This window comes from Crinia signifera, chromosome 7 (assembly GCF_055691185.1).
Source record: "Crinia signifera chromosome 7, ASM5569118v1, whole genome shotgun sequence".
Classification (NCBI taxonomy): Eukaryota; Metazoa; Chordata; class Amphibia; order Anura; family Myobatrachidae; genus Crinia; species Crinia signifera.
Window position 1 is genome coordinate 164911652 of NC_139223.1, and position 15660 is coordinate 164927311.

Genomic DNA, 15660 nt, shown 5'->3' on the forward strand with positions numbered 1-15660 from the left:
ATTTAAACTGGGGCTGCTGTGTGCTCTGTTCCCCTGATGACAACTGGCTGATGCCCAGTTGAAACGGCTGTCGGGACAGCCCGTGTTGCTTGTATCTGCACATGGAATAAACTACGTTTTTTTCTTCATCTAACCAACGTCTGAGTGCTGGTCTTCATCCTTCTACGGAAGGGGTAAGTGTACTGCATTTCCTAATACAGACCTGGCACCGACGAAGCACATACTCTTTGGAGTGCCGTCCTGTTACCCACATATCTATATATATATTTTTTTATTATTAATATACATTTGATCTAGCTATAATACTTTAACTGACCCGGCATATACTGGGTCACCTAAGTGTCCATCTCCGTGCTTTGCTCCTCCCCTCTCTGATAACCCCCTTCTGAAAATCCTGCGTTTGCCCCTGAAACTCCCCACCACACCCGTCTAACCGACGAAAAGCAAACGAGGATGGAAATGGGAAGGGGCCTAAAGGTATCAAGCGTGGGAAAAAATAAATGCTATCATATTTCTGTAATATTTATTTTGATTTTCATTGTTGTGTAAGCAGTAAAGTTTGTACTAAAATAAAAAGTGTGTTTTCTTCATTTACATATCTTACACATGAGTACATTAACAAATATTCACAATGAATATAACAATTGTATGTAGTCCAACACAAACACATAACATGCACTTCTCCCAGAAACATACGCAATATGCAGAAAAATCAACCATCCATTATTTTAAAGCACTTATTGGAAAATGCATGCACAGGGGGTGTAATCCAGGCCCTCACGGACCATCATCCACATCCACATAGCTGTGTTGGAAGTATACAATGTGGCTGCACAGAAGAAAGAGAGGTAGGTGCTTATGTAAGCAGAAAAAAATGTGTATTGGAGAAACACCACACATTTTTAATTACCATTGCTACAAATATAAACACATTAATATGTTACATAGGAGGTTATTCTGGTCGGTGCGTACATTCGCGCACTCTTTCGGAGCGGGCCGCACGCCACGCTGTGCGGACATCGTCCGAAGAAACGCCCACCGGATGGACTCACACTGGAAGACCAGGGCGTGTTTACGGACGACATCCAAACCTTGCGTGTGCGGTGGCCACACACATATTCTGCACGGTCTTACAGTGTAAGCACGGTCTTACCGCGTCAGAACGGACGGGAACCTGGCCGTACGCACCGATGCGGTGTATTTACGCACAATTCAACACTATTATCGGACCACAGAAATCGATCACATGACACACTTATGCAATTAGGCAACCTCATTAAAAAGTGCTTTTTTCCTATTGGAATCAATTAAATCCTAATACATACTTAAACACATTACTACTACATACATTACAGACATTAACCCTTACATCATGTGAACATAACATACATCTATATACAGTATGTACCTTTTGCTAATTAAAAATATTCTAAACAATTTACACATATACTGTTTAATGTAAAAAAAACACACAGACAACTTCTAACTGTTAACAACTATTTATTCTTAATTTAACAAAATTATTGTAATAAATAAAATAATGAAATGAAAAAAAAAAAAAACCTTTGTCACATTGGCCCTTATTCAGATCGGTGCGGATATTCCCGCATTCTTACGGAGCGGTCCGCACGCCACGGTGTTTTGCCGCATGCGGCCATCGTCCGTAGAAACGCCCACGTGTCCTCCGCATTCGGACGGACTCACTCTTTAAGAACAGGGCGTGTTTACGGACGACATACAAACCATGCGTGTGCGGGAGAAACACTCCGATTCTGCACGGTATTACAGAGTATTACAGAGTATGCTCGGAAATACCGCATCCGACCGGGAGCCAAGCGGTGCTACCGCCCGTAAGCGGAGTATTTACGCCAAACAACCCACTATGAAGTATCTTCTGCAATACATCACATGACCCACTTATTCAATTACCTATCCTCATAAAAAACAGCTTATTTGGAATTGGAATCAATTAGATGCCAATATATCCTTACAAGCATGCCTAACACATGCATTGCACACATTAACCCTTACAGCAATGTAAGTGCAATGGTTTGTATTACACCCTGTGTAAAAGATTATAAACAATCTACACATATACTGTTTCAAGTGCAAATAAAACCAACAACTGTGAACTTGCATAAAGAATTTATTTAAAAACAGCATTAACATAGAAAAAAAAAATTATAAAATAATAAATTAAAGCAGCAGATCGCGGATGTCCTGCAGGTCTGCTAGAAGGAGCCTCAAGTGGTGCTCCGCTCGCAGGACGGCCCCACGCACCCCCTCATCTGCTGGTGTGGTGTCATCTGTGGGCATGTCAAAGGGGCAAAAATTAGTCATGTTATTCATGCATACATTTCACATACTGCGACATAAATGGCACAAATGCTAGGTGACATGTGTGTATATATATATATATATATATATATATCTATGTAGAGAGATAGAGACACACATAGATAAATAGATATGACACATACATATATACATACATGCAAACTTATTTACTACATACTGTCTTTTTTGGCCTCTACCCTTTACTCTGCAGAAGACATAACAGTCATAGTGTTTCTTCTCAGTCACAACCCACCCATGACTAACCAATGACAAGCATGTCATGGCCTCCGTCAATAAGAACTTGTCACAATCTGCTCAGTCTAAGTTCAGTGATGGTTCGTGGCATGGGAGTTATGCAAATGTCAGGAATGCACAGTACACATCCTCAAAATCATAATTCTGTCTAAACCAACCTACAATTCTGTGAGGTCAAAAAAACAATCTGAACTACAGGGAGTGTTTAGGTAGAGGAGGCTCCTGGGACACTGGCAACTTGTGACTCCATTCCAAGGTAGGCCGGCCCCTACTCCATTTATAGCATACATCCTAGAGTTTATAAATAACATTCAGCAACCATATAGATTCCACTATTTGATGGGTCATAATCTACGCTTGCAGCAGGTGATTTTAATCCACAAATGATCCACTCATCCCTTTACTCCTGGATCCTGTTTAACTACAACGGTTATGTGGCAGTCAAAATGGACCTCCAACCCATCCCACAAACCTGTGTAATTGAGAGGTGTCCTGGATGAAAGGGATGCCTTGGACACCCCATCTAACCCGTACCTGTATCTGTAGCTACCCACTTTGGGGTCTATATGAATAGGATGGGCCCACAATTTATTATCACCAGTGCTACATAAGAAATACCAGTACAACTACTTCATGAATGATGCATTATGTTAACATACCGATCTGCTGGTACTCCGGGGCCTGGCACGCCTCCTCCCCCTCGTCATCCGAATTCTCCGGGGCAACCGTGGCCTCCTCAGCCCCCTCCTCCGCCAGCTCCTCTGCCACAAGAACCTCCTCCTCCACCTCCTCCTCCACCTCCTCCTCCACCTCCTCCTCCTCCTCCACCTCCTCCTCCTCCTCCTCCTCCTCCTCCTCCTCCACCACCACCACCACCTCCTCCTCCACCTCCTCCTCCGCCACCAACACCTCCTCCTCCGCCACCAACTCCGCTTCCACATCCTCCTCCACCACCTCCTCACGCACCTCCTCCTCCTCCTCCACCACCTCCTCCACCATCTCCTCCAACATTTGCTCCTCCTCCACTTCCTCCTCCTCCACCCTTGCCGCCACCTCCTCCTCCGGGTCTTGGGCCTCCTCCTGGCCCAGGGCTGCCTCCGCCTCTTCACGGGCCTGTCGGGCTCGGGCTCGTGCTGTGTGGTAGAAAAAAACATCATGGTCAATGTCGGGTCATTGGGGCACATGTATTAATCCATAACAAGACATACATGGAAGGGTGATAATGATGGCAAACGATGCAGGAAAGTAGCTCCTTACTGTTAATGGATTCCAAATTGTGACATTTAAATTATTATGTGATTGTTAGTAATTTGTTCACACATTACAACCCAGGCATTTATCAATGTGTAACACATATTAGATCTGGCACATTGTATGCATCAGAATCCTCAATGCTATGGCATTACATATAAAAGCCACATGACTGCATGTTAACCAGGAAGAAGCACACATAACAGTCTATGGACTTTTAAACCCATGGACACCCACTTATCATGAGACACATTTTATTGTTTCTAGATGCTATGTTGTAAGTGCGAAATTTCATAGCTAAAATACTCACACTCAGCAATTTCGCCCCTGATTTGCTGGAGCAGCTGGGGCTGGCGCCTGCGGAGGTCCGACCACCGCCTCTCCAGCTGCCCGAGGGACCTCCGCACCCGAGTGCGGGCGTAAATACGGCGCCCTGCCGCAGCATACGCCCTCCGCTTATGGCGGTTTGTGATGAAGGGCCCCGCACGGCCCAGCCTTGTCTCCATGACGGAGACAAGAACCCTCAGCTCCGCATGTGTGAAGGGTTCTGCCCTTCGTGTCTCCGCCATGTTGACAATGGCATCTATCAACCAATCAGGTGGTGGCATTGGTTGATCACAGTTATTTGTGTTAATAACTTTATTGTTCATCTTTACATGAACAGCGTCTCTGCGCCAACACAAATGGTGACAAATTCGCATGCCTTCAAAACAGTAGTGTTGATGTATGGCAATGAACAAATCTGATATATATAAAACACATTGTGTATGCACTTAGCAAATCCAATGACGCCTCGCTCCGCCAAGCAACGCGTGCTATAGCTTAGCAACGCATAGCTGTAGTTAGCATTACTTACTCTATGCATCTATGTGTATGCGTACATTTATGTGTAAAAGACACATACACACACTTGCAGGTATCCTGAGACCAGCATTATACACCAGCCCTGCCTGCCTGCCTGCCTGCCTGCCTGGCTGCCTGCTCCTTGAAATGTTGAAACATGTGAATAAATTCAAATATCATATATATAGATATATATATATATATATATATATATATATATATATATATATATATATATCTGCAAACAAATCAGACATCAACACATGAAAAAATCCCCAACACATTACAGAATAAATCAATGTACTCACCAGTCATCAGGGATAGTATCAACTACAATAATGAAGATATAACAAACACATAAGATCCCTTGAACAAGGTATAATAATTAGCACCTATATTTAACTTCCCCCAAAACTAAGCACATATGATAAATATCTACTATTTCTTTGCCATTAGGAGGGCAGGCTGGCTAATTTTCGTGTTGTAACACTGACAACTAACACACTGTACTTATTTGAAGGGGTGATTTTTACAATAATTGGTGTGTTCTGTCAACTTGATAACATGTACCTGAAGTATCTTTGCGCCACAGAGTCCCGCAGCTGGTATCCCCTCCGGCATTCAGGGGCGCGGGATGGGCGCATGGGCGGATCTTGCGGCTCAGATGGTACCTCCCACTCATCAAAGGGTATCTCACGCCGCACAGCAATGTTGTGGAAAAATATACACAGGCCCACGATCCTCGACACCATTTCAGGCGCATATTGTAAGTCACCACCAGTGCGGTGGAGCACTCTAAATCGACCTTTTAAAAGGCCAATTGAGCGCTCCACCACTTGCCTGGTGGCAACATGCGCCCGATTGAATGCCTCCTGTGGGCCCGGTGCTGGGTAGCTGTACGGCGTAAGTAGCCAGGGCGTACATGGGTAACCGGAGTCACCCAGAACCCACGCATCACGGCCTTCCAGCTCTTGTAGTCTTTGCCATATCCCGGTTTGTCGGATGACATGAGAGTCATGGGCACTTCCGGGAAACTTCGAGTTGAAGGCGAGAATCTCCATGGATGGGCCACATACCACCATCACGTTCAGTGAGTGGAACAATTTGCGGTTCCTATATATCTTCTCACTTCGAGATGGAGGCACAAATGGTACATGGGTGCCATCCACAGCCCCTATCACATTAGGGAAGCCAGCAATTTGATGGAAGGCCTGCTGGCTTCTGCGCAGGGTCTCGGTGGCAAATGTCATGGCCATGAAGTGCCCCTTGCGCCTGAACATGGCCGACGTCACACGCCTCAGGATTCGGCAGAAGGCCGGCTGAGATATTCCAGCAAGTACTGCCACTACTTGTTGGAATGATCCTGAGGCGCAGAAATGCAACACCGCCAGCAGCTGTGTGTGAGGCGGAATTGCTGTCGTGATCCCGTGTAGAGGTTCCAGATCGCTCTGAATTAAGGTGAGCAGATCCAGAATTACATGTGGCGGTAACCGGTACCTAGTAAGTACCTCATCATCGGGCATAGCAAACAGAGTCACCCGTGTGCGATAGATTCTAGCACGTCCTGGCCTCCTTGGGCGACGAGTGGGGAGAGCCGCAAGTGCCCTTAGCCTCCTCTCCATGTAGCGCATCATTGCTTCAGCAACCTATAAAGAAATGAACATAAATACTGATGCACCTATGCACATAATGGCCATATCCCACTACAAATAGATTTGTAGCCTTCAATACGTACAATAGATGGCCGCCCCGTGAAATCCCGCAGATCCATTTGACTCTCTAATGATGACACAATAATATGAACTCAATACACACCGTCCAAAACACACAGATAAAGGTGTCAGCATTTTTTGCCGACATCATGTACTATGAGACATTTCATCTATTGCTGGGACATGTTGTCCTGCAATAGATGAACCCACACAGGTTTAAGACCTGTGAGTGAAATAGTGAACATGTGACATGTTGCAATAATGATACACGCACTTTGCTGGCCCAACAATCTGTAGTCAGTGAGGCAATGGTGCATACATTCATACACTTACATTGTTAATGGATATCATATCTACAAGGAGCATGGAAGAGCTTACCTTAGACCCTGACAAGTCCAGATCTGGAGACAAATGATTCTAGCAGCAAGTCACTATTTATAGGGCTCTCACATGTGTGGTCTATAACAGTAGAGATGAGTATTGCATGACTTGTGGCCTGGATTATCTAAGGGATTGGGCTACTTTTAGCTTGCAATTAAACGCCACAATACCACAGTAGTCATGAATCAAATGTCATGTCATGCTAGAAAATAGCATGTGTATTGTGCAATAGTCACAGGTGTATCAGAAGATTCTATGCAATGTTAGCATTGGTGACCAGTATTTCATGTCGAACTTTCGCCAGGTTTTACACAATGGAATTTCAGCCACCGTATGCGGCGCGAAAAAACAGCGACGTACGCTCACGCACGGAACGCAGCTGCCGCTGATGTCCGCCAAACAGGATACACAAACAGTATATAAAGGTGTATTAGAAGGTGACAATGTTGTTGCAAACATGTCTGGATCCCAACCAGAGCTGGACCCAGAGCTGCAGCAACTTTTTCACCAGCTGGACTCCAGCACCACCTATGTGCCACTGCACATGCAGGCAGTGGGTAATGAGGAGGCTGCTGGCCCTTCTACAGCAGGGCAAGCTGCACCTGACCATTCTACAGCAGGGCAACCTACACCTGGCCCTTCTGCAGCAGGCCAACCTGCAGCTGGCTCATATGCACCATCAGCAGAATTGGTTGGAACACAACAGGGGACTTCACAAGGTAGTACCATGGCCAGCACTTCAAGTGCAGCGACTGGTGCCAGGGGGCGTGGCCAGGGACGTGGCAAGGGGCGAGCCAGTGCAACAGCGGAACCACCCAAAAAAAATAAGGCATATGAAGCACAGGAGCTGGCCATCCTGGTTCCCCGAGCACGTGATTGGATAGAGTGTCCATCCGAGAAGCTGACACACACACGCAGATGGAAGATTTGGGAACAGATAACGGCAGAGATTAATGAAGTAGCGCCACAAGTTCGTGAGACGGACCATGTGAAGAAGAGGCAAGTTGTTTTGTGATACATGTGGCCAGTAATAGCCAAGTAATGATTGAATTGATGCTTAGATGCATTTTGCAAATGGCCCGTGAGGTTGTTACGATACACATACATTATTGCCATGTTATTTCGTTGAGAGTTAGAGTAGGGTGATTGTGAATGTGTATTGTAACGGTTGATATCATAGTTGCATGTAATATTATATATGGGACATTAATCACATGTTGTAATATGTAGCACAGAGCAATGGCTGCAACAGCTAACATTGGGAGTGACATGTATTAATATGTCAACTTACATTGCAGGTGGCAGGACTTCAAAACCAACCTGAAGAGGAAGATGACCAAGCGGTGGGAACACAGCCAGACATCTGGGGCCGGGCCCATGCCATCAGGGCTAGAGCTCACCCCCCTGGAGGTGATGGCCGAGAGCTGTATATCAGTTGAGGAGATCAGGGGGGTGAGCACGATGGATAGCGAGGCCCCAGCTGAAGTGTTTGCGTCTTTTCTGGAAGGTAAATATTGGTCATGCCATAAACTTGTGCAAGTAATTATCGTAGAATGTCTCCTAATTGTGTATATCTTTTCCCACAGACACCCCACCGCTTGGTGCCGACTCTGCTCAGGAGGTGGAGGAGTCCGTGCCACCTGGCCCCAGAGGTAGGCCTGTGCAGCAGCAGGCATCGGCCCAAGCCGATTTGGCCGCCTTGGCCCAGATGCTTGGGGACATCAACCAGCAGGGAGACTTGGCATCAGAACGGGTGCGTAGGACCGAGGAGATCCTGGCGAGCTTGGTCAGCACCCAGCAGTCCATGGCTGCGAGCATGCAGGCCATGGCTGAGTCACATCAGGCCATGGCTGCAAGTGCTCAGGTGCTGGCCGAACAAGCCACCCGCCAAAATGATCTCCTCCTCCACCATAATGAGCTTATGGTGGAGCTGGTTACCAGCAACAGGGTCCTAATGTCATCCGTTTCTGGTGCATTACCACCCGCAACACTCCCTGCTGGCAGGAGGGGTAGACCAGCCAACCCCTCCACATCATCTGCTCCACCTGCCCCAGCATCTGGCCGTCCCCGAAGAGCTGCTGCACAGGCCAAGGAGCCTACCAAGGCCAAACGTGGTCGGAAATGAACTTGTGGCTGCATTAATCTCCACCGTTATGTGTTCCCAAATCTTCCATTGTGCTGTGTGTGTCAGCTTCTTGTGTCCAATCACGTGCTGAGGGTAACCAGATGAGCCCTTGCTTCATATGTCCTTTGTGGTTCCCCTGTTGCCCTCTTTTGCCTGCCATTACTGTCAGCTGTACTTGAAGTGATGGCCATGGTACTATCTTGTGAAGTCCCCGGTTGTGTTCCAAATGATTCTGCTGATGGTGCATATGAGCCAGCTGCAGGTTGGCCTGCTGCAGAAGGGCCAGGTGTAGGGTGCCCTGCTGTTGAATGGTCAGGTGCAGCTTGCCCTGCTGTAGAAGGGCCAGCAGCCTCCTCATTTCCCACTGGCTGCATGTGCAGTGGCACATAGGAGGTGCTGGAGTCCATCTGTGTGCAATTATATTTGTTTGGTATTCTTATTTATTTTGCTGCATTCCTGCCATGTTGTTTATTGTTTGGATGTATTATTTTATGGTCATTGCATCACAGTGGCATTGACTGTGACATGAATATAAATAAATGTGTTTACTTTACCCAAAATGTGTGGTTTCATGAGTACATGTCGAATACACATGTGTATTGATAGTATTAAGATTCAGTCATGTCCATTGTTAGCAGTTTTTAAGTGTGGGACAAGTACAGCATATGTGGGGGATTACTAAGGTTTCCTTGAAGCAGCAATGGTTTCAATTAAAGCACTGACAAGCGGCCTATTAGTGAGTAATGAGTAAAGGAGTAGATTCTATTGGGTTCAGGTGTTAATGGTTGTAGTCATTAGGCGTACGTTCGCCTACCGCATGAACGAGTGGTGTCCGCAAAGCAATAGTACACTTGTGGACACCGCACATTTCTGCCCTTTTTGATCGCGTGCATTCGGAGTGGTTTCCGAATGTACGCCCCCCAACATAAGTGTACTCCCCCGTATCCGCCCATGTTTCCGCCCCGTTTTGCCCACTTTGAAACTACGCCCATGTGTCATTCCGCATGACGCCCATAATACGCCCCTATTTCCCGACTGATAGCGGTGAACAGTTTTGGACGGGATTTGGCCGAACTGGTACCTAATCAAGGCGTGGCACATGCGCGTAGCGTTCTCCACGCATGCGCAGACGCCGTAAAGACGCGATCCGAAAGTACGCGGTAAAGTCCGCGTCAATCAGAATAAGGGCCATTAACAGGTCGGTCAGATCCCGGATATCTGCCACGACCAGCAGGATGTGGGCCCTCAATCTCAGGAGGGCCCCACAGGCACACTCATCTGCTTGGGTTGGCTCATCTGTGGGCATGTTAAAAAGGGTACAATTAGTAATGATATTCATGCATACATTTAACATAGTCATACATAAATTAAATAAATGCAAGGTGACAGGTGTGTGTGTATATATATATATATATGTATATAGAGACATATATAACTATATATATGACACATACATCTATACATACATGCATACATACTAGATGGAAAGCCTGTTTTTTTCCCTCTACCCTTTACTCTGTAGAACACCTCACAGTCATAGTGCTCCTTCTGAATCCAAACCCACCCATGACTAAGCTCTGAGAAGCATGTCATGAGCTCCACCAATAGCAACTCATCAAAAAGCGCTCAGTGTCTGTTCTATGATGCAACGTGCCATGGGACTTAGTCAACTCTCAGGAATGCACAGTACATTTGTGCAATCAAGCATGGCTTGCCTGCTGATGGTCTGCTCCATAAATCATTGTCATAATGCCAGGTAGGTGAAGCTGCAGCACTAACCCACTCCCATGCACAAAATCATTATTAAGACAAAATCAACACACAATTATGGTGGCAACAATACATGCAGACCGCAGGGGGTGGTTAGCTAGCAGTAGCACACGCAGGGGGGGTTTCTGAGTACCCAGAAACCCCCCCAGAAGTCTAAGGGTCTCCTCTTTCCATGGGTACAAGAATTTTAAAAATCGTCCCTTGGGAACCGGAGATATCTGACTTCAAAGCAGTGGTCCCCATCCAAGCCTGTTAATTGCTCTTCCCAGTCAGATATTTCAGGTTCTGTCTGACTTAAGGTGCCCATAGACCGGCCGTTCCCGGACCGTCCATTTTGTACTATGCGATGCGCGCTCCCACGCATCACATAGTACGGTACAAAAAGTATTTGCTGCACATACTTTTTGTACTAGCTAAACTTCGCATCGGATCGCATTGCATGCACACCGCATGCACTAGGCATGCGATCCGATGCGAAGCGTGCTAATTAAGACCCAAACGGATCCGTTTAATGGACCGTGTATGGGCCCCTTTAGAGTTTTTCTGAGGATATATTCCAAAAGCTGAGACTCTCCCCCTTTGATGGACACTAGTAGCTTGTCTCTACTGTTCCCAGAACCAGAGATATCAGCCTTCCAGCAGCTGGTTACTGCTCCAGCTCCACACACCTGGTATGTAGTTTTATATTCTTGTTGGCAGATTGTTTTGCCTCCTGAACTCTGATCCCCTAGTCCCCAAAACCATTTGGTAGGTGGGATTCTCTAGTTTTTAATTCCATTAAAATCTAATATATCTATTTCTGGGAACTGGAGATATCTGCAGTCAAGCAAGCTGTCCTCCCACCAGAAAATTATGAAAATAAGCCCACTCCACTATACACCCCTCCTCTGCGTATTAAACATCCTCTACCACCCTGGTAGTAATGTATTAGGGCCCCTTCATTCAGCCCAATGCCCCATTCTCCCACCCCATCTCCCACCATCTGTGCAGTAAAGGGGCAATTAGTGGAAATTACTGATCCAGGCCCTACATGCTGAGCGGTTGATATAATACCCCCTACCAGTCGCGGGACATCAAAACTTCCCCCACCCCTACTGCTGGAGGATCGGTAGGGGCCCCAATTGCTATGCCCAGGGGTCTACACTGCTGTTATGTATGTATATATATATATATATATATATATATATATATATGTGTGTGTGTGTGTGTGTGTGTGTGTGTGTGTGTGTGTGTATATTATTATTTATATACATTTGGTCTATCTATAATACTTTAACTGACCCGGCATATACTGGGTCACCTAAGTGTCCATCTCCGTGCTTTGCTCCGCCCCTCTGGAAACCCCCTTATGAAAATCCCGCGTTTGCCACTGGCTAGAGGAGGGCCCAGGGGCACTGACCACTTGTGACTCCATTCTAAGCCACGCCTGTCCATACTCCATTTATGCCATACTTAATCTAGTTTAGAAATATCAATCAACTGTAAACTCAATTCACCTATATGAGGCTACAGATTGTACGCTTGCAGCAGGGACATGTAACCCTTAGATGAGCACGTCATCCCTTTCTTCCAGGATACAGATGAACTACACAGGTTCAGTGGCACTTAAAATCGACCTGAAAGCCATCCCCACAACCTGTGTCATTAATATGTGTCCAGGATGAAAGGGATGGTTTGGCCACCCTATCTAACCCCTAAGTGTGTCTGTTGCTACCCAGTTTGTTTTATGACTTTATAGTATTTTAAAACACAATTGAATCACCAGTGCTACATAGCAAATAGTAGATGACAAAAGGAGTAATTATTCTTTATGTATACATACCACTTTCGTCCACCTGCGCCACCTCACAGGCCTCCTCATCCTCCTCTTCTTCCTGCCCCTCCACAGCTGGCACCACCTCCTCTTCAGCTGGCACCACCTCCTCCTCTTCCTGTGCCACCACCACCTCCTCCTCTACCAGCTCCTCTTCCTGTGGCACCACCTCCTCCTCCACCAGCTCCTCTTCCTGTGGCACCACCTCCTCCTCCACTAGCTCCTCTTCCTGTGGCACCACCTCCTCGCCCATCTCGGCAGTGCCCTCCTCCTGTGCCTGGCCCGCCTTTGCCTCCTCCCTTGCCTGGCATGCTCGATCCCGTGCTGGTTTGGAGAAAAAAAAACATTAGTGCCAATTAGGGGACATTTGGACAGATGTATTACGCCTTAACAAGCAATCAATGCAAAGGTGATAAGTAGAGATAAATGTCCAGCCAATAAGCTCCTTACTGGCTTTTATCAAACACAGCCTGTAACATGCCAGTTCTGATGTGACATTTGGCCCATTGTAAGCATCACAAACAATAATCCTACACAATTACATATTATATCCCCATTACAGGATGTCAAACAGGAAGTAGCACACATATAGTGTATGCCATGTTTAACTCATGTTTAGCCAGGTTACCTTATTGGCTTAAAAAAGGTCATGTAAGCAATAATGTACAATTGGCCATTTAATGTGTAAACACTCACATCGTGCAATGCTGGCCCTGATTTGCTGGAGCAAATCCGGCTGTCGCCGCCTCAGATCTGACCATCGCCGCTCCAGCTGAGCGATGGTCCTCCGCACCTGGGTGCGAGCGAATATGGGCCTGCGGGCCGCCGCATAAGCATGGCGCTTCTGGTGGTTTGTTATAAATGGGCCCGCACGCCCCAGCCTGGTCTCCATAACGGAGACCAGTGCCCTGAGCTCCGCGGGCGAAAATGGGGCTGCTCTCCCATAGGCCGCCATCTTAGCAATGGCACAATTAAAGCAATCATGTCCTGTAATTGGTTGTTCAGAGTGATATTTGGTATTAACTTTATTGTTCATTTAGACATTAACAGCGTGTATGCGCCACAACAGACGGCTAAACCATTGCATCGCAAAACAACACTTGCTGTAGCTTTGCATAGCTGAGTTGACCTTGCCATTACTTAGTATCTCCAAAACAGACAGGGTAAAAGAAGTTGGGAAACCATTATATTCACCAAACATGGCTGAAAACAACAGGTGAAATAGTGTGCATCACTAGCCAATTACACCTAACGCTACAAGGTACTAAAATAGACAGCTTTATTATTGTGAAAGCTATACACCAGAAACATAGCAAATAGTGCAAAACCTTTTTCCAATATTAGGCCATGGTGCCATGTGAACACTTACCTTCTACCGGCCCACACTAGAGATGTGGAATGAAATGTACCTAGCATCAAGGCAGTATTGAGAGACCTTTCACATGTGATTTGGATGCAAGCACTGAATACTATTGCCTGAGTGGTGGACTGGATTAACATATGGAATGGGTTCGTGTCATTTGTTGTACATACCAAACAAGTGCACAGTACAAATGTACATTCACATATCGATTTCATGTCTGGCCACAGTTTTAGGTGTTTATTGGTGTTCAAATCTGCCAATAAGTACTAAATCAGACTTAGAAAGTATGCCTAGTTTTGTATTTTTTTTTTCCGCTCGTATGGGCGTGGCCTATGCGCCGCACGGTCTACGCTGCCGTACGGAACGCTGCCGCACGGAACGCAGGGTGTCGCTGATGTACTCCAATTACATAAATAGTATATAAAGGTGTGCTAGAAAGCCAAAAAGTTGTTGCAAACATGGCTGGATCTCAATCTGAGGGACACCAGGAGTGCCAGGAACTCTTTGCTCGCCTGGACTCCAGCACCTCCTATGTACATTTGGAACACAGCAGGTGGCTTCCCAACAGAGTAGCCTGGCCAGCACTTCAAGTACAGCGACAGGTGGCCGTGGACGAAAGAGGCCAACAGAGGAACCAATCAGCAGGAACATGGCATTCGAAGCGCAGGAGCTTGCCATACTGGTACCCCGTGCACGGGATTGGATCGAGTGTCCACAGGACAGGTTGACACACACAAGGAGATGGAAGATTTGGGAGGACATAACTGCGGAGATTAATGCGGTAGCTCCACAAGTTTGTGAGGCGGAGCACGTCAAGAAGAGGCAAGTTCATGTGTGTTACATTTGAGCAGTACAAAACCAGTAATGTTTTAATTAGATGTTAGATGGAGTTGGTAAATGGTTGGTCACGTTGCTAGGAGCCACAGACATGATTGCCATGTCATTTAGTCGATAGTTATTGTAGGGTGAGTGTGAATGTATCTTCTAAGGGTTGGTTTTATAGTTTAATATAATGTAAGTTATGTGTAATGAAGCACATGTTGTAATCTGTTGCAGATTGCAATGGCTGCTACAGCAAACATCAGGAGTGACATGTAGTAATATGAAAACTTTGATTGCATGTGGCACGACTTCAAAACCAACCTCAAGAAGAAACTGACCAAACGGTGGGAACACAGCCACACCTCTGGGGCTGGCCCCATGCCAGGCCGCCTGAAGCTCACCCCCCTGGAGGAGATGGCCGACTGCTGTATTACAGTAGAGGAGGTCCGGGGGGTGAGCAACATGGATAGCGAGTCCCCAGCGGAAGTCTTTGCTGCTTTTGTTGAAGGTAATTATTTGGCATGGCATAAGTAGTTGGTACTAATTAGCTTGGAATGTGTTGTAATTTTAATTTTCTCTTTCACCAGCATCCCCACCGCTTGGTCAAGAATCTCTTGAGGAGGTGGAGGAGTCTGTGCCACCTGCCACAAGTGGCAGGCATGTGCAGCAGCAGCAGCCACTGGCCGAACCAGATTTCGACAGGTGGGTGCAGGTGCTTGGGCAGATTCACCAGCAGGGAGACTTAGCATCAGAGCGGATGCGTAGGACCGAGGAGGTCATGCAGGATTTGGTCAGCACCCAGCAGGCAATAGCTGGGAGCCTGCAGGCTATTGCTGAGGCCCAGCAGGCCATGGCTGGCACCCAGCAGTCAATAGCTGCAAGCCTGCAGGTGCTGGAAGATCAAGCCCTGCGCCAAAATGACCTCCTCCTCCACCATAATGAGCTTATGGTGGAGCTAGTTTCCAGCAATAGGGCCCTATTGTCATCC